At 43.5% G+C, this 22,078-nt stretch overlaps 1 protein-coding gene across 2 annotated transcripts in view; it reads left to right on the forward strand.

Annotated features, from left to right (window-relative positions):
• The window catches only part of FOXN3 (forkhead box N3), a 218,941-nt gene that overhangs the window by 39,318 nt on the left and 157,545 nt on the right, over positions 1 to 22,078 (forward strand). The window contains exon 1 of one of the 2 annotated variants that reach the window (XM_061359970.1): positions 6,779 to 7,973. The exons of the other annotated variant lie outside the window; for it this stretch is intronic. The gene's annotated coding sequence lies outside the window, so the exon portion shown is untranslated. Of the gene's footprint in view, positions 1 to 6,778; positions 7,974 to 22,078 lie in introns of those variants that run through there. 2 annotated transcript variants of the gene reach the window in all.

Raw genomic sequence — 22,078 nt, forward strand, 5'->3', positions numbered from 1 at the left:
GCACAGTGCAGGTGATGGCCCACCCCAAAGCCCAAATATCCCCCTGAGAAAATCCTTGCTCATGGCTGTGCAAGTTGAATTTAATCGGTTTTCGCATTCCCAGCAAATAAACTGGTGAGGTAGAAGCTGGTGCTATGGATGGCTTGGTGCAAACCTTCTTCGGAACGTTTTTGAAAGTGTTGGAGCTCATCAGCTGCTAAACCTAGCCCTGAGGATGGTGGTGTGTGCCCTCAGGGTATACTCCAGGTTGAAAGAAGATCTTGGAAACAGAGGACAGCCACAGAGAAAGTGCATTTCTGTCTTTCAGCTGAGCAATGCCCAAATCCTGGCCCAGTGTGTATATGTCTTACCACCCCTGTAGGGGCAGGTACTCTGATAGGACAGTTTGGCATTACAATGATAAGTACTGTTTTAATGCTTCAGCAGTGATAACAGAATACCTAAACAAGCCCTGTTTGATGCTTAGGTAAAGATCTCAGCCTGCTATGTCTGTAGGCAGATGCCAAGCAGAGTTTATAAATCACTGTCCAAGGTTTTAATCCTTTCTTTCACTTTTATTTTTGTTTTTGCATACCAACCTGCGGTACTTTAACTGCATAGAAATTACCATAAAGAAGTAAAGAGCAAAGGCACGTAATAGTTGCATAATAAAGTTCGGCAGATAGTAAAGCGTTGGAAACCATGGACCAGGAAGGTATAGTTGTTTGCTTAAATAGATATTTTACTGGATGTGAAAAAATAGAAATTTGTTAAAATTCACTGCTTTCCTGTTGTTAAAAACTAATCAGACAAGCATGAGGACAAGTGAAGGTGCATGTCTTCACTGCCCTGCTACGCAGCAACAACTACAGGGTATTTGACAAACAATTCCTGAAACACCCTACCGTTGTTACCACCTTAGCTGCTTGACAACTGTTAGCACCAGTCCGGCCTGGCTGTGAGCACTGGGCTCCTAGGGCCAGATCAGCTTTTAGACTACTGTGCTAGTTAAACTGGCTGAAGCTGCGGGATGGGTATGACTGCAGGAGCCTTTGGAGTGCTGGTGTGGGTCGGTGATGGCAGCTGGGGATGGCTGTGAGCTCCAGGGAGGGAACCCACGTGAGGGCATTCAGGTTGTTCAAAAGGGAAAAAGATACTCCAACACCTAAAGCCCTTTTGTATTTTGGTTTCTCTTACCTGCTATTTATCCAAAACATTTGGGACAAAAGCTGTCTCTTTATTAAATATTTAACACCCTTGCCTTCAACTGTGGGTTGAGATAGCTCCCAATCCACATGTGAGTCACTGAGAACTCCTCCAACGAAACCAGCGGAAGCCCAGATTGGAGATTGCTGCGGGAAAAAAATACTTTTGCTGGTTTGGAAAAAGCCCTATGCTGTTTACGTTCATATCCTGACATGTTAGTGATGACAAGACATTGATCACTGCTTCCCTTAGTTGTTTGTTGCATTGGTAAATTACTGGTAGTTTTATATCAGCTTAGTTTTCAACTCCAGCCCTCAGTTGACATGCATCTCTGCAAAGCAAGGAGACGCATGTTTTGAAGGTGCTTCAAGGTGACAGACTGGAACTCAACCTCAGAGAGCAGGAGTGCAGGCTCCCACAGAAAGAGCATGTGGTAATAAATCGTGTGATGATGAGTTGTGATAACAAAAAGGTTACGGCTAAAGTTTAAGCTGTTCTAGCACTTCTGGTGGCGAGTGCTGTTATGCGCTGTGCTTACATGTGCTGTGCACGGTGCTTCTACCTAAATCTATTTACTATTGAAGTGACAGGAATGGAATTAATAACATTAAGATGAAACTTTTTTGTCATGTTTCTCCCTTTGGCCAAATTATTTTTTCAACATCCAAATGAATTTGTCAGCTGCAGAGATAGGTGCCAATCTCTGTCCCTTGGCCAGTTACAGAGACAGCTCCAGCAGTGGCTTTAAAACTTTTTTTCACTGTGGACCACATAAAGATTCTTACTGGTGATAAAAGTTCCTTGTATAGCAAACTTACTCCTCCCATTACTATTTGTAGATTCCTTAAATGGGATTTACAGTATATAACAATATTTTCACTGGTTGAAAACCATTAGCCTGTGACACAGGTAGTTTCTGTGCACTCTAAGATCATTGCTACAGGGATGACATAGTCAGAAAATACTGTTTTAGGCTATTAAGCAACTTCTTGTAGCCTGTGAACCTGATTCAGGTTTCAAAGTAATGTTTGTATATTGGCTTGTGGTAAGGTTATTCATGATTTAAGACTGTGAAAGGAAGATGCTTTTTTCCCACAGCTGTTGAGCTTAGAAATACAAACCTTACAGCCTCCCCACCTTGGCAGGGCTGACACCAGTAACGTCTGTTAATAACACATCGCCTGTTGAGCAGGACTGACTGGCCAACATATTCTGGTGCAAGTTACTTGGCTCCTTTGACCTCCTCTGGCTTGTGTAGTAGGGACCTGGACAACTACCTTTTGTATGTGCCTGGCTTTTGGTTAGGCAATGTTATTGGGTATGGCTTTCTCTGCATTGGAACTATGTTATGTCCCCCTTTCTGGGAGGAGTGAGTGAGGTTGCCAGAAGTCAGTTTGAACATTAAAGCAGTCAGATACCATGTTGACAGGCACTCTGCAAACAGCTGGAAACAGGACAGTCAGGACACAGTTTGCATCAGCATTATAGAAAATGTTAAGGCCCTTTTTAAAACTCCTTGCTCAGATGTGCTGCAGCATGTACCTGGATGAACACGTGTAAGAACTCCTCACCAGGAGGAGCTGATGTGGGCATCCACTTGTGCTGGCTGATGCAGCTGGCAGCCTCATTCCCTACCCATTGCTTGAATTGCCTGATACTGCAATTGCCAGCCTCTTTAATGAAAGGCAGGTTCATGTATCAGATTGTTGACTGTTAGGGATAGGGGATTAGATTTGCAGTGTAATCTTCCAGTGACATTCCTCTTGCTCCAGAGACCATGCTTTATAAAAGAGCTCTTTTCTCTCTGATGTTTTGGTGGCCTGCTAAGGGATGACTATCTTCCACCTTCATTTGGAGATAGTAGGGCTGCTGCTGACCTGATGTTCATGAAGGTCACAGCTGCACTGGGCAAAATTAATTCTGTGCAGGACAGCTAAGTAGATTGAATATTCTCAGTTGTAGCTGATTTGCTTTCATCTGGGTTCCTCTTGCAAAGCCATTTAAAGTCTATTCTCCTCAGCCCCCCACTGCCCATTTATGGGAAAAAACAGAAAGGGGGAGATTTCTGCCTTGGCTCCAATTCTGCTTCAAGCCCTATTTTCATATATTTCCAGAAAAGTGTCTGGACAGAGGCTGGGGCAGGCTTTGTAGTTGCTCTGGAGCCTCAGACTGTGTTTCATCCCATCACAAATGTTGTATGGTCAGTAGGGATGGTCTTTGCCTGTGCCAGTTGACTGTAGCTTTGGATCCAGAGCCCCATGGGAACCCTTCTGCAGATTTATGGTAACATTGCTGCTGATGTGTCTCAGCCCATTTACAGTCCAGCTTTTTTCCTCTTGTGGCTGAATGCCCCTGCAGATTTTGGAGCCTGATGGAGCCAGTTAATTTGGGTCAAAAGACATGCAAAGGCCATGACTTATAATGGGGACAAAAAACTTCTGCTGAAGTCAGCTGAGTACCAGATTTGGCTAGGTAAGTCTGGCCATTAGGAAGTGTGTCAGATACCTGGCTATACTGGCAAAACACTGGCTGTGCATGAGAAGCCCATTCTATGAGCATGGTGAAACACAAGGGGGAGAGTGATTTCCACCTGGATGCATTTTACTTCAGTGACTTTGCCAGCAGGTTGTAATTACAGCAGAGCTTTGCCTGCTGCCCTGGGTTGCAAAGCAACCACTGCTGGAAAAAGCCTCTTGTTTTCCAGGCATCCTCCTGGTTTTGTTCCCTTTCAGTGTATGTTGTGGTGAAACGTGAAGTCTGCAGCAATTGCTGCCTGGTGAGTTTGGGAAGTGATGCTGGATGTGGCAGACAACTGATAGAGTGAGTACTATGTGATACCGGTGACGGACATGTGATTCCAGTTCAGCTCCACAGCACAAATGGGGAAAATTAGTAGGGAAATGTGCTTGAGGGTAGGGGCATGTGGTGTGTGAAGGGATATTTCTTTCTTTGCAAAATCACCTTCAGCCTGTATCAAAAATCCACGCTGCTTGGGACTGTATGGAAAAAGGGGATATGGCTATAACTAAAGTAAAAGAGAGTGGCTGTCTGGTATGTTCCCTCCTCCCCAGCACTGTAGCTGATGCCGTTAAAAGCAGATGAGTCTTAATTGCTCCCAGAGCTCCATGTCTCTCCTCCCTGGATAGCAGAGCATCACTGGAGCAGGCAACACTCCTCTGTCCTGTGCAGCAGGGCCTGGCACTACAGAGAGCGGTGTCCCCCCTATCCCCTTGTGACTGTCACACGGGTCAGCCGTGTTAACGCAGAGTCTGGCTGACTCTGGGGTCATGGCGTGCTGCAGACCATCCTGTAACTGATGCTGTGATGTCCTAGGCTAGAAATGGGGAGCACCATGTCAGCTGATTATAAATGGAGCCAAATCAAGATTTTCAGGTTCCGTTTTCTTTTCTAAAAGCTTTGGTAGCATTTTTCTGTACTACACTGAGAACATGTAATGGCCCTGGTTTATCTTTGGCATTTTCTCTTGCTTGTTATTGGCATCTCCCTTTATGTTATGACAGTATGTGCTATACTGGATTACAGGTATAAATACTGCTTTGGGGTTTGGGCTTTTTAGTCAGCATGCATTTGGGAAAGGTGTTAGTGACTGTCGAGGGATCAGTGTGCAGCGCATGAACATGCAGTTGTTGGAAACACCAGCATTGTTTGTTTTTCAGAACAGAGCTGAGGCAGGAGGAATTTCGGTTTTCCATTCGGATGGTATTATATTAGAGATATGAAGTGTTTGACAGTTCTTTTATATTTACTCTTTTAATGTCAAAATGTGTCACATCTGGTATTAATTGGTGGAAAATTATGGCTCTAATTTACTAATTTGATTGTCTGGGAAAATTGAAAAGAGTGTAACATAATAAATGGATGCCTATTAATCTTCTAAATTTGTCTGTTTACCACCAACTACTATCTGCTAAAATGGCTTGTTACGTGGGGCTGTAAACAGCGTTTTGGAAACACTGGTATTTGTGGAGAGGAATCAGGAATTACTACCTGGGAGGGCCATGGCTGATACATGAGGCTGGGTCTTCTCCAGGCTGTTGTCTCCTGCAGGGGAGGAAGGAGGCTGCTGTTTGGGAATAACCCTGGGGGGTGATGGCATAGTGTCCCTATTCCCACATGCATGCGGGTCCCATGCCCCACTGTCCTGGGGACAGGGATGGAGGAGCAGCCCACAGGGGCATGGCCTTTGCTCTCCTCCTTCCCTTTATCTGGGGCTGTCTTCTCCTCATGGGTTTCTTAGTCCAGGGCACACACTACCACATCATTGATGCCTAACACAAATAAGCATATTTGTCCACTGTAATTGTTTTAATCATTATTAATGAACATTAATTATTTCCAACCAGAGCTCTCCAAAAGCCCTGACTTTTTCAGACTTGCCAACAGAGAATAGGCAAAAGAAGTCGAGTTGTTCATTCTCAGGTTGCAAACGAAAGAGCTTGTCTCTCAGGCAACATGTGGATCAAACCCAAATCGCAGATGCACTTTGGCAAGGCACTGTCACTCCATCCTGACAGCCCCAGCTCTAACAAGAAGGGTTGCTGCTGCCTTTCCAACTGACGTTTGGGCAAAGCAAAAGAAGCTGGTGGCAGTACACTGTTATTTGGGTAGTGTCTGTGGATGGTGACAGGCCTGGTAGCTTTTCTATCAAAAGACACCCATGTGTTTGTGAAAATGCATTTTTAGGAGGATCAAATACCAGGTGCTTATTTTAGTATCAGAAAGCCCTGAAACATGCCAACTCTGGAATAAGCTGATTCTGAAAACTGACATATTCTGTGTGATTATTCCAGTATACACCATCTGTCAGTAGCATATCCAAATATTTATGTATTTTGATTATTGTAACTGTTACAAGGATACTGAAGCTCATAAATAATTTCATTTTCAGCAATCATTTTATTACTGTTCTGTGGTTTGGTAATAAGGTTTTGCACGTGCCTGTTCAGGCTCTGACCCAGGGAACAGAGTCACAGCGTGGCTATGCAAGTGACACCCTTCACATAAAAAGCCTGTGGGGGGGAGGGGGGGGATGATGGCTGAGCCCGTGTCCCCTCTGGGTCTGTGCCAGCTCCTACTCATTTCATCTCCTTGGGCTTCAGACTGTGCTGTGCTTTCATTCAAATCCATCCCTCCTTGTCAAGTGACTATGCTTAGATTGGCAAATGATATAATATGGCTAATTATGTTTAATGCAGATAATGTCTTATAATCAAAATAGAGAGCGAATTGCAAACAGATCCTTAAAGGGCACTAGGCACAGAATTGACACTGTGTTTATTACCAATAACATCGCTGAAGTCCTAACAGCTGCTTGGCTCCCTCAAGTGCAGCCCCTTTGCAGAGTTTTCCAGAAGAAGGGCTAAGTGCGTCGGAAGCACATTACTGCTGATAATAGTAATTAGTTCAGTAGAGCTCAAAATGTTTTGTAAAATATTATTATCCTGATTTTGCAACTCTGCAAACCCAGCACAGAGGAACAGCCTCCTCAGCTCCGAGGCATCCCTGCCTGCCACAGGGATGGCCCTGGCCCCGGCCCCGTGCAGGCCTGCTGCCCGTCTCCCTGGAGCACATTGCTCTCTCCAGCTGGCTCCAGAAGGAGAAGGGATGTTTGCTCTGTATCTCTGTCTTCATTTTCACAAGCGTTAGCAAAGAGACTTAAGTAGATGGAGAAATGCACTGATGTGAAAGGAGATTGGGTGTTAGATTTTTGAAAAGCCATTGTTAAGCTAAAAAAGGAAACGGCAAGTTGTAAAGGTTGACAGAGCTGCTCTGTAAGGGACTCTTATTTTGCTGTGTACATTTGTTTTCTCTTGCTTACTAAAGGGATAAAGTGCAATATAGGTTTCTGAGAGAGATGGCTGATTAATCTGTCTGCCAGGTACATATGGAAATAAATTAGCAAATGGTGCATCTGGGATTAAACTACTGCGGAGATGATAAATTATTGCCATCTTCCATGGCTGTATTACTGAAGCTTCACTAGGCTCCCAGTACATGGTTACTTGCTATTCACATGGTATCACCTTGGCTGTGGAATGGAAAGCCTCTATATTTGAAGCAATTTTCTATGATATGCTAGTTTGAGAACAGATCTGGCCAGCCTTAATAAGGATACGCAGTATGCTTAGATTAAGTATAAGCGAAGAGATTTGATTTGGTCCTTCTGCTCTGCTGGATATTCTGCTGGTTTCTGAGGGCAGGAATGCCCAGGAAGGGAAAGACAAGGAGTTGCAAGAGGTTTTTCCCCTATCTGCACTCACCCTCTACCCTTTACCCCAAATAGGAGAGTTATCTATGCTAGCACAAAGTTGTGAGAGCCTGGAAGTGAGCATCCTCTGGCCTGAACCTCTCCCACACCCTCATCTTGACCCAGATGTTGCTCCAGATTGCACAACTCCAGTGTATCTCTGAGATCAAGACTGAGATGAAACACCATGTGGGCAGGTGGTATTTGCGTTGAATCCTGATACAGGCTTTTCAGCTGTGTTTCTGCTTCTGCTGCATTTTTCATGTCCATTTAAACTGATGTATAGCTGCTGGGCTGGCAGCTGAGACATACCAGCAATGCCTACAGCAGGACATGCAAGTGGAGTTAAGTGTAACAGCAGACACATGGTGTTCTTCCTGGAGGAAGAAAGGGTCCACATGGACAGCCATGGTACAGGTCCACTGAGTTTTCAGGCTTGGCAGAGTGGAAGAGCCAGGCTTGAGTGACAGTTGCTGTGTGACTGTGCCCTCTGGTTTTCTTCTCTGAGTCACTTGTTGTGGTCTGCAAGTCAAGGACAATTAGGATGTATGTGTTTGTAATTGATTAATACTGATGAGAACACATTTCATTTTGAGATGCATGGGTGGATGCTGGGCTGTAAATCTGAGCTAGTGAGAACTAGCTCCGCTCAATTAATCCAAACACAAAAATATTTACTAGAAATAGATTTATCTTCCAATGACTTTATTTGCAAATTTTGGTTAACAACAACAGTTTGCTTGTAATATAATCATGTTAAGCAGCAAGTGGGACATAGTGCTGTTCTTGGCCTTTCCCATAAAGTGTTTGGAGCAGAATGCAGAGTGAGTCAAAGGAAGCACCAGCTGATGGATGAACAGATTGTGGCACAGTCATCTATTCTACTGCGCACTTCCAGGGAAACCCCTGCAAATTAAATGTGTGGTTTTTAAATGTACAGAGAAAACTAAAGAAATTACATTACAAGTGAAAAATTAGATGGAAATGTCTACTCCTGTCTCGTGAACACTTCGGGAATAACTCCATCTATTCCATCTAAAATATTCTGCTTTAAGCATGCATTTAATTTGTGCTCTGGGAGAAAACTCAAGTTGCTAAGATCAAACATTCTAATAATGATTTATTTAAATTTATTTGAACAAAGCAATGATGTAGTTGCCTATAGCGAATTGTTTGGAATGTGAAATGGTATTTACGAGCTGCTTCTCTCTATATGAGTACAACAGATGATAGGGGATGCTACATAAAGAAAACATAATTGTACATTCAAAATGGACTCTGATGCCATGTTTAGTACACAGGAAAGCCAGTTGAACAGATTGCTGAGTGTCTGATAAAATAATCTCCAGCTTGATTCCTCCTACGCTCTTTATAGCTGTGTTTAATTTAAAGCCTAGATGTGTACCACAGATGACCATAACAAGCATACCAGGGCCATCTATGATAATACAAATTGTTTGCCTTACATTGCACATGTACAGAAATCTCAAGTTGCCTTGCAAGCGGAAAATCAGGCTCTGTATCTTCAAAATATGGATGGAAGGAGGAAAACAATTGTATTCCCCAGCTGCTGTGGGCATATGGGACCAAATTTATCCCGTCTGTTGAAGGTTATGGAGTTCCGCCAGGGATCACTTTGATCTTGTATGTCTAGCAAAGTGGAACCAATATGTCAGTGTAAGACAGCCTGCTACTTCTCATGTTCTCCCACTAAAGTGGCATCATTCAGAGTGGCTTGAATTTCCCGAGTCACAAACGTGATCAAGGTGGATACTTCAAAAGTGTTCTGCTTCTTTCTATGGCGATGTTAAAGCACTGAACAACAAATAGGCTTTTTTTGTCAATGAGGGCTTAAGCCTAGGGGCCGCTGGTACAAGCGAGCATGCATCAGCCCTAGGCACAGAAGGCCAAGGGCCATTTGAAGCATTTAAACAAAACACCTAAGGACAGAGAGCTGTTTCTGCATTCAGGTAATGCAAAGCATGTTGAACTAACAAAGCTTTTTTCAAATTGGGAATGGGAATGCCATGTAGGAATAATAGGGTTATCTACTATACTTGCTTTGGCATACTAAGGCATCTCTAGATACGTGCTGATGAGCTGAGCCACAGAGTTTGCATTTAGCTCCCGTCATTTACAGGTTTAAGAGACATCTGAATCCCTTGCTTTGAACAGGGCTAATTTCCTGGTCCCCAGCAGCTACTCTCCTGGGGACATAAGACACTTGAAAAGTAAATTCAGGTGAGCACCATGTGAAGATGCGCACGTCTGGCTATTGTACAAGAGCTGAGAAATTTGTGTGTGCAGAACTGTGCCTCTGGGAATCCTAGAGTGATTTGAGTAAAATAATGCTCTGTCATTTGATTAGGGGTCAGGTCACATTTTTGCAGAATTAAGCTCCTCCTGGTATATTCTGGACTAGTGTTAAGTGTAGGAAAGCTATGGCTGCTGCTCAGGACTTCGCTGATGACGACAGAATGTCCAGCACCAGCCTGGCATATTAACGGCCGTAATGAACAGAAAGTAACTTTCTTTGATCTCATATAGGCTGGGGTTTTTTTGGCCCTACTTGCTTATCTGAGTGAGGCTAGGAAAGTAATTTAAATGCTGGTGTGACAGACCTGCAAGTGAGAATTGCTGACCAAGCTGGTGTTTATTGGACTGTATGAAAGGCAGATCTTGGTAAACACTGTTCTTTAGCATAGCTGATAAAATTTTACATAAAATTGTTCTGGGAGTTGATTGTAGACTTTAAAATTTAACTGCAGACATTTATAATCAAATTACTTGGCCCTCATTCAGTGTATAGTGCTTTTTATTTTGAATGGCTGTGCACTGAGAGCCACTCCAGTCTCTGTAAAGCGCATAGGCACTGTTACCCCAGAGTGAAGAGGCGTACAGATACAGTAGACTCGCCACACAAGCAGCAACTGGAAGATCATCTATTTTGCTCTATTTATTCCTTTGTGACCACTGTCTTCTGCCTCGAGCTTTCTTGTCTGCATACTCTGCATTACTTATGGATTGGCAGGCCAGATCTCCAAAGACATCTGAGAGAGCCTGACAGGTTCACTTTCGAATCTTGACCAATGCTGGTTTGCCCTCCGAATCAGAATTAGCTGCACAGGCCGTAGCCCCTGGAAATCAGGTGAAGCTGTATGTGCCTTTTGCTTTGCTCTTTGGGAAGTCATTCCTTTGCCTCAGCAGATCAAAATCGGGGAGATCATGTGCCATTTACTGAATGGCACATGCTTCCTTCAGAAAAGTGCAGGACTTGGTTAGTTGTAGTAGCTCACCTATTTAATATGCTGGGTTATAGCTAACACTGTCATTTTTGTGTGATGAACTAAACTGGGATATCTCTCACTTGAAGGTACTACAATTGCAAGGGAGGTTTCAGAAGCTCTTGATCTGTCAGTGGCAACTGTAGCTCAGGAGTCTTCGGCTGAGATAAAAGCTTTGTTTGCTTAATAGGATCGAATTTTCCTCAAAGAAATAATTGAAACAATAGGAGAGTCACCCAAACCTGTGCTGAGCATTAGCAGATGAGCTGTTTTGAAATCGATCCATTTGGAAAGGAAATAATGTGCAGATTGGTCAAGGTAATGATGGTATTGGATGATAAAGTAGATGCAGGGGTGGAGAAAGCTTGTGAGGGATATGGTGTCACCTAAAAGCTTTGTAGAAGTGCTTTTATTACCCTGAATCAGCTTGGCTTTGCACTGACACTTAGCTCTTTGCAAAAGAATTATACCTACTTCTGAGATAAATACATCTGACAGTGAACTCTTAACCCTCTTTTGCAGGCCCCTCATGGGTAGTAGCCATGGAGATCGAGATGCCTTCAATTTTTCTGCATACAGAGTTAGACAAAATGGGGTGCAAAACTGTGGTACATAATTTTGCAGTGAGCAGAACGCTTCAGGAAAATTACAGTCATTATTGAATGTAATGAAACCTGACAAATTAGAGTTTCATAGGCCCTCCTTGAGATTAGTGTGATCCATTAAACATGCTCTCTGACTGCTAAATGGCATTGTCCCATTTCACCATAAGAACTTGAGAAATCCTGAGGTAACTCTGGCTAACAGCTGATTGAAAGCGCCCAATCAAGAGCTCTTTAAAGTAAGAGGAGAAATTATCCTGATTAACATTATTTCCAAGAAGGTGCTCTCTGAGTAGGCTGTAAATTGTGTTAGAAGCATTTGTGTATTGCAGGGAAGACCAGATTTGACACTGAAGTGGCCACAAAGTAATGTACAAAGTGGAGTGATCAGGGGAAGAACATTTTGTTGATTGTGGTGGGAAAATTGAATTACTGTCTGTTGCATAGCTATTCAGAATACGTACGTTAGAGTGAATGGTGCTCAGTTTAAAGGAAGAGCAAGCGAGTATGAAGAGCAAAAAAAGCCCCTTTCCTTTTTGCCTCCCGATCTACATCTTAAGAATGTTTTCACAGGGAATAGGGCGGCACACTGGTCGTGAATAGCTAAGACATCCCAGTGGTGCAAACTAAATCAATACACTACTATTCTATAAAATGATTGCTTTTTCCTTGACTGATTTTGCATTAAAGGCAACCTTTAAATGATAGCCATTAGCATCTGAGACCTGGCCACTGGCGCTGACTGAGCTGATGCGAGAGAAATTGCAAAGGATCTGTGTGATATTTAGAGCTGGTACAATCCTTCTGAATTTCATATAGAGCTTTCAAACTGGGAGTCAGTGAGAGCACATGGAAGTCGCCAGTATGGGGTAGAAGCCTTTATCCTGTGGAAGAGGTGGCACATGGATATATTCTACTGCCCAGTCCTTCAGGGCACTAGAACCACCTTAGACTCTTTATAGGGACAGGCATAAGCAAAGGAGAGAGTGCTGTGGCCACAGATGAGCACAGTAGCAGTCCAGGAACAGATGCACCTCTCCCTCTGTCAGTTTAGTCTAAGAATCCAAATTCTACATCTAAGACTGGTATATAGTATACGTGCACTGGAGTAATGCAACTGCAGTTTAGTTTTGCTTATTTCGTCTCTTGGTCTCACCCACTGCCCATCCCATGTCCCAGTTTGGGAGGTGCTGCACACTGCTACGCACAGTCTGCAGTGTCTTTCTAAAGCTTCCAGTGCAATGATCCATGGCACTGAAATACAGTGAAAATTAAAATCTGGCATAATGGCAGGCATTAATAGATAACTCCGTAGTTCTGAGGGAAAGATTTAAGTGAAATTCTAAATGTCAAATTAAGAGCCACATTACTACAATTTAATGCTAGAAGCTGTCTAGTCTGGTAATGTCATCTCATTTTATGACATCCTCAGTGAATAAAGCTAATCCAAAAGATTGATTTGTGGTATTTTTCCAGGATCACTTATTAAGAATGGCTCAGTTAGTGATACTCTGGGTGGTGCTTCAGCTGAAGCAATGGGCACTGGTATACTGGTAGTGTGCCATCATGGCATATAAAGAAGAATTGAACCAAGAAGCACTGAAAGGTTGAAAAGGAAAACAAGCATTTGAAATACAAATAAATTCCATAAAGTCTTACCTCTGCCTAGAAGAAGGAGTCTGTCAGCATGGCTAACATAGTGCAGAGCAGAACTTGATGGACATGAACACAGTCCCAGGGAAGTTAAGTTTATTTCCCCCTAATCTAACTGCTTATAAGCATTTATGGTGCCCACCCCGGTAATAACTGAGCTGTATTTGACATGGCTGTTCAGGGCTGGCAGCTCATGTCTGCTATCTAACAGATCTTTAAGGAAGATCTCTGGTGGCCATGATGTATCTTATACATAAAAATATTTACGGTAGCTGCTTACATCTCTCCTCTCCCAGAAGATAAAGCACTTGAGCACACTCTGAATGCCTGGTACCTTCTCACCTCTCTGACATTCATTATAAACTGAGAAGTCAAGTTTTTTAAAAGCTATTTAGATGTTTTGTGCTGTAACTTTCTCTAATAGATATATTCCTATTGATTGCAATGAAACACACAGTAGAACAGAACAGATCGATTGAAAAGTAAAGTTAAGACAGCAAGTACACTTCTTTTCCACTTACCGTAATGGAAACAGTTATGGGTGCATCTGTCCCAGGTGTAATGCTGCTGAAGTCAGTGGAGTTGTACCAGCGATGAATTTGGCTCCTAGTGTTTTGTTTTGACCTTTTCAGAAGGTTGCTCCGTAGGTGTGAAACTATTAAACACAGCCAGTGATACCTTAAGTTGAAATACAGAAAAGGTAAAGCTAGAGTGCATAGCACCTTTTTCATTAAGGAAGAGACCTCACTTTTACAGAGTGAGAGCGAAAGAATTGATTCCAGATAAGTGCTAAATTTAGCTTCAGGTTTCCCTGGTGAATAACAATCCCAAGTTACCTGAGACTGGGACATGTCTGCATTCACGCATGGTTGTCTGGAAGGAGCTGCGTGGTCTTTCTGTACGTTGGTGCATCAGGATGGGTTAGAGTTGCATGTCCGTTCCCGCAGACACGCTATTCACTCACTCATCAAAGATCCATGTAAACCAACCAAACATACTAACAATTCAAGTGTCCTGAAGTTGCCTGGCAGTGCTCCATGTGATGATCTTTATTAGCAGGTATTTTTTGATTTTAGCAGACACCACAGATCGTGCATGCACTGCAGTTGTCTCCGGAAGGCATGGAGTAGCGCTGTGACTTTGGAGTGTTTTCAGTGTTAAGACATTCTGTTTTACATCTTCGGGTGCACTAATCCTGGCTAAGAGACAGCAGTGTGTCTTATGGCAAAAGACAGGCAGCAGTGCAGCTGAGAGTGAGCCCTCAGTACTGGTACCGTCTCCATCCCACTGCAATGCCCTTTTGTTCTCCACTGAAATTTCCAGTAGTTACAGTGAGCCACACACAACAGGGACAGACAGAGGCTTTGCTGTCCTCAGCCCAGAAGGGGGCTGTGGGCTTTTTGGGGGCAGTGCCTGATCCCAGTCAAACAGACCAGGTCCTCTCCTTCCTCTTAGCTACTTGTACAGTAAATATGCTGATTAGCAACAACTTCTGATTTTCCCAGTGGGAGAGGGAGGAGGAGTAGGTCTGAAGACTTTCAGTCACTTGCACCTACTTAGCATCCTGCACATGCAGGTGAGGTGAGAGGATTTCAGCACTGACAACTCGGATTAAGACTGTTCATGTTAATGGAAAGTTTTATTTATAATATTGCTCATTGATTGCTTTTTTCTATCATGCTTTAAAAGTAAAATACAACCTCAGATTCCTCATCTTCCCTAATCCTTGCACCTCATGATTCCTTTACTAAGCGAGGCTTGAGTCCCTCTCCTAGCAGAGGTTTCAGAGCAGAAGGCCAGTCTCCCACAACAAGGGCTTTCTTACTTTTGTAGAGTCTACTGCACTATGTTTACTAGTTTCTTCTGAAGTGTTATCATAAATAATTAAAGCTAAACTGCGCTTGTTAAATAAATGAGGAATGCATGTGTTCAGATGCATTATCTATGCTTTAATTACACTCATTTGTTGAGGCCCTCCCCCCATAAGGAGGCAGAAGCCTTCTGCCTGAACGGAGGGCTGAGGGAGCTGAAGTACTGGGCCCTTGCTCATTTGCCCAAGAGTTGTTAAAACACGTTTTCAGAGCAGTGGTGGATGTCCGTTGTGGTGAGATGAAGTTCCTGGAGGCGGGCTTTAAAAATGTGCAGAAACCTTTTCATGGGGTGGAACCTTTACAGAGGGAGTTTCTTACATGCAGGCTTCTGTTCAGCATACACAGGACGACCAGGTGAAGCCCATGAAGTCTCCCATCTTTACAGCCATGGGCTCATGCTGAGTGCTTCACAGAGCTTGCTGCTCGTGCATGCTGCCATCAGCATCCCTGGGGCTGGGCTGTGAGGCTTCCCGGGGCGTTACCCATGCCGCTTCCTGCACACAGGCTTCATGGAATCATAGCATGGTTTGGGTTGGAAGTGACTTTAAAGCTCATCCAGTTCCATACCCCTGCCATGGGCAGGGACACCTTCCACTAGAGCAGGTTGCTCCAGGCCCTGTCCAACCTGGCCTTGAACACTGCCATGGATGGGCAGCCATGGCTTCTCTGGGCCAAACCTGTTCCACTGCACCACTATCCTCATAGTGAAGAACTACTTCCTAACGTCTAGTCTACATCTCTCCTCTTTCAGCTTAAAGCCATTCTGCCTTGTCCTGTCACAACACACCATTATACAAAAACCCTTTTCAGATTTCCTGTAGGCCCCCTGTAGATAGTGGGAGATTGCTATAAGTTCTCCCCTGAGCCTTTTGCAATCTTCTCATGTGCCTTTAGTCTTTCTGTGCTTATGTAACAGAAACATGCCAGTGCACATGCTGTATATGACCTGAGAGGTGCCAGTAAGTTGCTGCTGCACAGCTGTAGGCACACGATGCCTCTCGGGGTTCACTGATCTGCAGGATGTAGCATCCCTTTCAGAAAGCGATCCAGCTTCATCTTAAAACTGGTTTTAAAACTAATTGCTGCACAGAGTCTTACAGCCGGTCTGATTAGTGATTTAAAATTTCTGGACTCAGTAACTCTATCTTCATTAGGAAGATCTGTTTTTATAATAATTGTCTCTAAAGAGGACCTGGGGGATTATTAAGAGATGGCATTCATTATCAGTAAAAATACCATGAAGAAATTTCCTAGACAAATGTTGATGTTCTGGACGATGTTAATTTTTTCCCACAAGGAAACAGAATTTTATTTTAAAAGCATAATTATCTTAATAATTATCTTGAAAGCTAAATTGGATTTTAAGGCTTAGTCTGTGATTTAAGGCTTGGTCAGTGGTTTCTAGGTAGTTGATACCTGCAGAGCTGAGCAGCTGGGAAAGGCTAAGGCTGGTTATTTGGGGAAAAAAAGACACAAAAACCAGCAGAGAAAAGGGTGAGGAGGAAGAGAAGTTAGAGTGTCATTAGTAAAGAAAGGCCTTGGTGGGATCTAACATTTAGAAAGTGGGCTAACTTTTCAGCAGAAATTGACTTTGGAGCTTGAGGGTTGAATTCTAGGAGAATATGGCAGATTGAGAACAAAGGATTTCTGTTTTGGTTTTGGTTGGTTTGGGGTTTTTTGTTTTATACTAGGAGGGTTACAAGAGAGGCTAGTAAGATCTGCTGGAAGACGGTGCAATGGCTCAGTAGCTAGCAAGAGGACTTGCGGGTGGCAGGAGTGAGGGTGGTAGATGGAGATGTGGTAAGGCTGCCCTGAACTGGCAAGAGATGGTCAGAGGAAGCTGATGAGCAAAAGGAACTAGTGGATGTGGCATTTCTGGATGTTTTCTAACTCTACAGCAGCAAGATTTGGTTCAGCAGCCAGATCAAAAGCAAGAACAATACTCTTGGTACAAGGCAGCTGTAAGGTCAGTCAGATAGATGTCCATCTCTACAGTCACTGAAGGAACATGGGTATCCCTGCATACTTCTTGCAGCATCTAAAATGGCTAGTATTGGAAGACTTCTGCCTTTATAGAGGACATAATTATAGAGCAAAGGCGAATTAATAGCTTTTCTTTTTTCTTATTTTTTTTTTAACCTGCATCTCAAATTTGCCTTCTTGATGTTTATTTTGGTTACTGCAGCTTCTGAAGCTTTTTTATTCAGTGTTTATTTCTTAAAGAGTGCCTGTGAATGGTCCAGAGTCTCATGTCCGAGGCTGCAGGGAATATTTTAGTGGAAAGGAGTGAGAACGCGGATTTTCTCTGGGAAGACAAGTCTTCAAATGATTGTTTGTATCTGCATGGAGGAGAAAGGAAGTGAATATATCTTACGGCAGCTGAGAGATGGTCATGAGGAAAAGGAAGCCATTATTAATTAATCATCAATTATTATTTTAATGTTTATGTAGCACTGTGTGACTGGTGCCCCACAGGGAATGAGGATCATCTCTCTGCTTGAGGAGCCTACATTCTAAATTTAACCGTGGTGAGGGCTGCTCATGGCAGATGATGTTTTTTCATCATTCCCTGCTCTGCCTCAGCTTTTCAGTTGAATCCCATTTTAATTCCTCATCCCCAACAGAGGGGAGCCTGCACTAAGCAGGAATGGCAAGATCAGAGTCTAAAAGAGCACAATCAATGCAGTAAACAGAGAGGCAGGATTAGAGGTCTGATCTCAGAGTTACATCTTGCAATCCTTACCCAGTATTGCAATAATGTAAATAAAACCTTTCCAAGAATAACGAGTGCAGGATTTGGTGCCAATTTGGGAAGACCTGCCCTTCCTGGGCCCTCGGACTGGCATCCAAGTAATCGGTTGGTTGGTTGGTTGGCTTGGGTTTTTTTGTTTGTTTGTTGTTTGGTTTTTTTTTTTCTCTTTCTTTCTTTTCTGCCCAAGTCTTAAATTGACACAGTTAACAGTGAGACCTGGTCTCTGTGGGACCAGTGGCAGCAGTACAGGGATGTTTCTGTTAAAAGATGTTTGCCCTGACCTCACCTCTTGCTGAAGTCCCATTGCTATTTCTGTGCTCTGAAGCAATTGTTTCTAGGTGCCTTGCCTGTACCTGGTACTACCCTCAGCTGGCAGCACTCACCAGGGTAGTGAACTCTAATAGATGTATTCTAATAAAACCCATATATTTAGTTCCTAGTAATTAGCTGGTACATCACAAGGGTCGTACTGTAAGGAGGTAGTTCTGCGATGTGTCTGACAGAACACTTTGATTCAAAGAACACGTATATGTGGCAGTGCACTTGGAGTGGAGTGGATTTGAAAAGGCAACTGAAAATATGTAATACAGAGAGAAACTAACGTTTATGTAAAGTACCTATCATTGTCAAAGTGTGGTGTAGTGGCTAGAACAGAAAATAGGAGTCAAACAGTCTAGCGTTTATTTTTGGCTCCAGCATATCTGCACTGAAGTCAAATTAATTGGAGCTAAATACAGAAATCTCTCCTTATATAGGATTTTTGATCCACTTTCAGAACTCTGTGACAGGGTTGTGCTATTTTGTTTTTTTCTAGAGGATGATCTAAAAGCATGGGAGGAAGTTGCTGTCTTTTGTATTAATGTATGTACGATTTCTCCCTAAGCATCTGAGCTAGCATTAGACGTATGAACTCTGTGCTGGGAGGGATGACTGTGAAAATCTATAGCTGTTGCCAGATGCTAGTCTTGATCAGAAATCTGTTAGCTCCACAGCAATTTTACACAGATATTTTCCCCTGTCAGATGGCCTATTTAAATAGAAGAAATACCATGTAAAAGTCTTACAGAAGTTGCTAGGTAGAGAATCCTTCTGCAGTGCAGAAACCCAGGGCAAACCCACAAGTTTTCATTTATTAGTATGTTTCCCTTTATTTAAATAAAAATGAATATTTTGAACGTGACTTTTGCTTTAAAAGTCTTTAAAAAAAACAAACCAAAGCAATTTGTTCTCTCCAGGGGCATGCCTGTGTAGTGCTCTGCAGAGGTACTCAACTGCTGTCTGAAGGTATCCCAGTGAACTCCATAGGAGGTCTCTTGGAGTTCAGACACTTCGACCATGAGTTTATCTTTGTGCTGGTGTGGACACATTGCTCACAGGACATGCTGTAGTTTGGCTGTCCCTACCCTGTATTGAGCAGGGGGTAGCAGATTAGAGATTACCACATGAGAAGAGGTGATTCCCCTTTGTTTCAGTTAGCTTCCAAATCTAAATGATTGCTCATACACATTCCTCAGAGTGGAAGCTTGCTAATAGTTTTGGTCAAGTGGCAAACTAAACATATGGGAAATGGCCTTTGCAGAGACAAGATTTGGCAGTGGTTTCATCCTCTGGAATGGCTTGAGCTTCCATCATGCTGAGTGTGCTCTCTCAGTCTGTGCAGAGCTTGGCTCTTCCCTTTTGGGAATTAGAACCTCCTGTGAATAGTACCTAAACCAGTACTTGCAGTACAGAGTTCTGCACAGAAGAAAGTGTATAACAGTTCTTCAGAAGTGTGTAAGAGTCCTGCCCAGAAGAAAGTGTGTAACAGGATGTGTTACCATCTTGTCCATCTGACCTGGTTTCAGATGTTGATGGAGTTAACTTTCTTCCTAGTAGCTGGTGCAGTGCTGTGTTTTGGCTTTAGTCTGAGAACAAAGCACGGTGTTGGCAGCTGCAATGATAACAGCCACCCCTTACCAGAGTTCTGTGCAGAGCAACAGCTTACCATCACCAACACTATCTTCCAGCAGAAAGACAGCTGGAAGACAACCTGGATGCATCCTCGATCTAAACATTGGCACCTTATTGACTATGTTTTAGTGCGCCAGAGAAATATTCGTGATGTCTGCCAGACCAGAGTGATGCCTAGTGCAGAATGCCAAACAGACCACCGCCTGGTGCGTTGCAAACTTAATTTCCACCTCAAGCCCAAATCTAAGAGGGGCGGCATTCCAAGGAGGAGGCTCAATGTTGATAATCTTCAAATAGCTGCAGCGAGGGACAGCTTTCAGGCTAACCTTCAAACTAGGCTTGAAGACCAACTTATAGATTCTTCTCCTGAAGCGCTTTGGCAACATATTAAAAATAGCCTCCTGCAGTCCTCCATAGAATCCATTGGGTTCTCCTCAAAGAAAAACAAAGACTGGTTTGACGATAGCAACCAGGAGGTCCAGGAATTGCTGACAAAAAAGAGATCTGCTCATCAAGCACACCTCGCTCAGCCACTCTGCCATGTAAGAAAAGCAGCCTTTCATCTTGCACGTAGCAAACTCCAACAGAAACTTAGAGACATCCAGAACAAGTGGTGGGTCAACCTAGCAGAAAAGATTCAACTATGTGTAGATTTGGGTGACCACAGAGGATTCTATGAGGTTCTGAGGGCAGTGTATGGACCCACATTTCAGGTTCAAAGCCCCTTACTTAGTGCAGACGGCCAAACGCTTCTCACAGATAAAATCTCCATCCTGAATCGTTGGTCTGAACATTTTCAAACCCTCTTTAGTGCTAATCGTGTAGTCCAAGGCGAAGGAATCCAGCACATTCTGCAACATCCGGTGAAAAATGAATTGGATTTCACCCCTGCCATGGGAGAGACTCTTAAGGCCATACAGCAGGTGAAAACTGGCAAGGCAGCTGGGGTTGACGGAGTCCCACCTGAAATATGGAAGCACGGAGGCCAAGCACTTCACGCTAAATTTCATGAGCTAGTTGTGTGCTGTTGGGAACAAGGCAAAATACCGCCAGACTTTCATGATGCAATCATCGTCACTCTGTATAAGAAAAAAGGTGTCAAGTCAGATTGCTCAAGCTACCGTGGTATAACTCTGCTCTCCATTGCTGGTAAAATTCTTGCAAGAATACTATTGAACAGACTAGTACCTGCCATCGCAGAAGAACTTCTACCTGAAAGTCAGTGTGGCTTCAGAGCTAATAGAAGTACCACAGACATGGTATTTGTTCTCAGACAACTGCAAGAAAAGTGTAGAGAACAGAATAAGGGGTTATACGTAACTTTCGTTGACCTCACCAAAGCTTTTGACACTGTGAGCAGGAAAGGCTTGTGGCTGATCTTAGAATGATTAGGTTGTCCCCCCAAGTTCCTCAAAATGATTATTCTGTTACATGAAGATCAGCAAGGCCAAGTCAGGTATGGTGATGCACTCTCTGAGCCTTTCCCAATAACCAATGGTGTGAAACAAGGTTGCGTTCTCGCACCGACCTTATTCACAATCTTCTTTAGCATGATGCTCCAAAGGGCTACGGCAGACCTTGATGAACAAAACGGCATTTATATTCGATATCATACCAATGGAAGCCTATTCAATCTAAGGCGACTGAAGGCCCACACTAAGACCCTAAATCATCTTGTCCGTGAACTGCTTTTTGCTGATGATGCCACCCTTGTTGCCCACACAAGAAGCAGCTCTTCAGCGTTTAACATCTTGCTTTGCAGAGGCGGCTGAGGTTTTTGGGCTGGAAGTCAGCTTGAAGAAGACAGTAGTCCTCTACCAACCTGCACCCCAAGAAGATTATCGCCATCCCCATATTACCATCGGCGAGTCAGAGCTTAAGACAGTTCAGCAGTTCAGCTATCTGGGAAGCATCATTTCCTCGGATGCCACGATTGACAAAGAGATAGACAACAGAATAGCAAAGGCATATACAGCCTTTGGAAAACTCCATAAAAGAGTCTGGTGCAATAAACACCTGAAGAAAAGTACAAAGATCAGTGTCTACAGAGCCATTGTATTGTCTACTCTTTTATATGGGTCTGAATCATGGGTCATCTACCGTCATCACCTGCGACTCCTGGAATGCTTTCATCAGCGCTGCCTCCGTACAATTCTAAACATCCATTGGACTGACTATGTGTCTAATGTCACTGTCCTCGAACAGGCAGGGGTCACCAGCATCGAGGCCACATTGCTGAAACTGCAGCTGCGCTGGGCAGGGCACGTCTCTAGGATGAAGGATCACCGCCTCCCCAAGATCGTGTTTTATGGTGAACTTGCCACCGGTAGCTGCAAGAGAGGTGCCCCAAAGAAGAGATATAAGGACTCCTTGAAACAGTACCTTAGCCTTGGCCATATTGACTACCATCAGTGGTCCACCTTGGCCTCCAATCGGGAGACTTGGAGGCACACCATACATAATGCTGCTGACTCCTTTGAGAGCTCACGAAGAACTAGTCTTGAGGAGAAAAG

Source organism: Neopsephotus bourkii, unplaced genomic scaffold, assembly GCF_033783945.1.
Source record: "Neopsephotus bourkii isolate Nb327-2 ecotype Australia unplaced genomic scaffold, CSIRO-AGI_Nbou_v1 NB_998, whole genome shotgun sequence".
Classification (NCBI taxonomy): domain Eukaryota; kingdom Metazoa; phylum Chordata; class Aves; order Psittaciformes; family Psittacidae; genus Neopsephotus; species Neopsephotus bourkii.